The sequence below is a fragment of the Piliocolobus tephrosceles genome, chromosome 5 (assembly GCF_002776525.5).
Source record: "Piliocolobus tephrosceles isolate RC106 chromosome 5, ASM277652v3, whole genome shotgun sequence".
NCBI classification, from domain to species: Eukaryota; Metazoa; Chordata; class Mammalia; order Primates; family Cercopithecidae; genus Piliocolobus; species Piliocolobus tephrosceles.
Genome location: NC_045438.1, coordinates 55316310 through 55319831, shown reverse-complemented (window position 1 = coordinate 55319831; position 3522 = coordinate 55316310).

The following is a 3522-nucleotide window of genomic DNA, read 5'->3' as shown; positions in this document are numbered from 1 at the left end:
TTCCCATCCACTGAGTGTGTTGAGTCTCCCTGATCATCCAGAGAGTAGGGAGGAACTTAGGTGGACTAAGTCATTTCTGTCCTTGACGGTGGTAGAGTTGAAGATTTGGAGGAGATGGATTTTTCCACGTGCAACAGCAGGAAGCGTGCCCAGTTCTATACCACAGGCCCATCAAGATAGAAGGGATGAATAGTAAAAGTATATTATTCTCCTTATCTTTTGTTGCTAATGGTCAAAATAGGTTTTAAAACTGATAAATCAAGTAATATCACTGAAAAAGTACGTTCCTTAAAAACTGGATGACAGAGAAATAAGGCAGGAAAAGGAATGAAGGGGAACAATATTAATTCTGTTATGATCATATAATGTATTAAGTCAAATACTGTAGAAAATGAAAATAATTAAGATATTAGATGTATAGATATAAAAGTAACCACTGGAACAAAATATTAATTATATACATTATTTGAAAAAAACATAGTAAAAACAAAATAAAACAAATAAAGCAGAAGAAGACAGAGTGAAAAAACATAAAATTTAAAGTATAATAGAATAGGTGATGACAGAGATACGACAAGATAATGTACTGATAAATATAAATGAGCTAATGAACTCACAAAAAGAAAAGTTTCTGATCGAATTACAAAGCAAAACACAAATAATAATTGCTTCATAAGATACATCTTTAAAAAACAATTTAGACATGCTGACACTAAAAGGATAGAAAAAGACATAACAGGAGGGGGCGGAGCAAGATGGCCGAATAGGAGCAGCTTCAGTCTCCAACTCCCAGCGCGAGCGACACAGAAGACCGGCGATTTCTACATTTTCAACTGAGGTACTGGGGTCATCTCACTCGGGAGTGCCGGACAATCGGTGCTGGTCAGCTGCTGCAGCCCGACCAGCGAGAGCTGAAGCAGGGCGAGGCATCGCCTCACCTGGGAAGCGCGAGGGGGAAGGGAGTCCCTTTTCCTAGCCAGGGGAACTAAGACACACAACACCTGGAAAATCGGGTAACTCCCACCCCAATACTGCGCTGTAACACCGGCACACCGGAGATTGTATCCCACACCTGGCCGGGAGGGTCCCACGCCCACGGAGCCTCTCTCCTTGCTAACACAGCAGTCTGCGGCAATCTAACCGCAAGGCAGCAGCGAGGCTGGGGGAGGGGCGCCCGCCATCGCTGAGGCTTAAGTAGGTAACTAAAGCCGCTGGGAAGCTGGAACTGGGTGGAGCTCACAGCAGCTCAAGGAAACCTGCCTGTCTCTGTAGACTGCGCCTCTGGGGACAGGGCTCAGCTAAAGGAGTAGAAGCCTGTGAAACGCGAACGACTCTGTCTGACAGCTTTGAAGAGAGCAGGGGATCTCCCAACACGGAGGTTGAGATCTGAGAAGGGGCAGTCTGCCTGCTCAAGTGGGTTCCTGACCCCTGAGTAGCCTAACTGGGATACATCCCCCACTAGGGGCAGTCTGACACCCCACACCTCACAGGGTGGAGTACACCCCTGAGAGGAAGCTTCCAAAGCAAGAATCAGACAGGTGCACTCGCTGTTCAGCAATATTCTATCTTCTGCAACCTCTGCTGCTGATACCCAGGCAAACAGGGTCTGGAGTGGACCTCAAGCAATCTCCAACAGACCTATAGCTGAGGGTCCTGACAGTCAGAAGGAAACCTATCAAACAGGAAGGACACCTAAATCAAAACCCCATCAGTACGTCACCATCATCAAAGACCAGTGACAGATAAAACCACAAAGATGGGGAAAAAGCAGGGCAGAAAAGCTGGAAATTCAAAAAATAAGAGCGCATCTCCTCCTGCAAAGGAGCACAGCCCATCGCCAGCAACGGATCAAAGCTGGTCAGAGAATGATTTTGATGAGATGAGAGAAGAAGGCTTCAGTCCATCAAACCTCTCAGAGCTAAAGGAGGAATTACGTACCCAGCGCAAAGAAACTAAAAATCTTGAAAAAAGAGTGGAAGAATTGACAGCTAGACTAATTAATGCAGAGAAGGTCATAAACGAAATGACAGAGATGAAAACCATGTCACGAGAAATACGTGACAAATGCACAAGCTTCAGTAACCGACTCGATCAACTGGAAGAAAGAGTATCAGCGATTGAGGATCAAATGAATGAAATGAAGCGAGAAGAGAAACCAAAAGAAAAAAGAAGAAAAAGAAATGAACAAAGCCTGCAAGAAGTATGGGATTATGTCAAAAGACCAAATCTACGTCTGATTGGGGTGCCTGAAAGTGAGGGGGAAAATGGCACCAAATTGGAAAACACTCTACAGGATATCATCCAGGAGAACTTCCCCAACCTAGCAGGGCAGGCCAACATTCAAATTCAGGAAATACAGAGAACGCCACAAAGATACTCCTCCAGAAGAGCAACTCCAAGACACATAATTGCCAGATTCACCAAAGTTGAAATGAAGGAAAAAATCTTAAGGGCAGCCAGAGAGAAAGGTCGGGTTACCCACAAAGGGAAGCCCATCAGACTGACAGCAGATCTCTCGGCAGAAACTCTACAAGCCAGAAGAGAGTGGGGGCCAATATTCAACGTTCTTAAAGAAAAGAATTTTAAACCCAGAATTTCATATCCAGCCAAACTAAGTTTCATAAGTGAAGGAGAAATAAAATTCTTTACAGATAAGCAAATGCTTAGAGATTTTGTCACCACCAGGCCTGCCTTACAAGAGACCCTGAAGGAAGCCCTAAACATGGAAAGGAACAACCGGTACCAGCCACTGCAAAAACATGCCAAAATGTAAAGACCATTGAGCCTAGGAAGAAACTGCATCAACTAATGAGCAAAATAACCAGTTAATATCATAATGGCAGGATCAAGTTCACACATAACAATATTAACCTTAAATGTAAATGGACTAAATGCTCCAATTAAAAGACACAGACTGGCAAACTGGATAAAGAGTCAAGACCCATCAGTCTGCTGTCTTCAGGAGACCCATCTCACATGCAGAGACATACATAGGCTCAAAATAAAAGGATGGAGGAAGATCTACCAAGCAAATGGAGAACAAAAAAAAGCAGGGGTTGCAATCCTAGTCTCTGATAAAACAGACTTTAAACCATCAAAGATCAAAAGAGACAAAGAAGGCCATTACATAATGGTAAAGGGATCAATCCAACAGGAAGACCTAACTATCCTAAATATATATGCACCTAATACAGGAGCACCCAGATTCATAAAGCAAGTCCTTAGAGACTTACAAAGAGACTTAGACTCCCATACAATAATAATGGGAGACTTCAACACTCCACTGTCAACATTAGACAGATCAACGAGACAGAAAGTTAACAAGGATATCCAGGAATTGAACTCATCTCTGCACCAAGCGGACCTAATAGACATCTATAGAACTCTCCACCCCAAGTCAACAGAATATACATTCTTCTCAGCACCACATCACACTTATTCCAAAATTGACCACATAATTGGAAGTAAAGCACTCCTCAGCAAATGTAAAAGAACAGAAATTATAACAAACTGTCTCTCAGA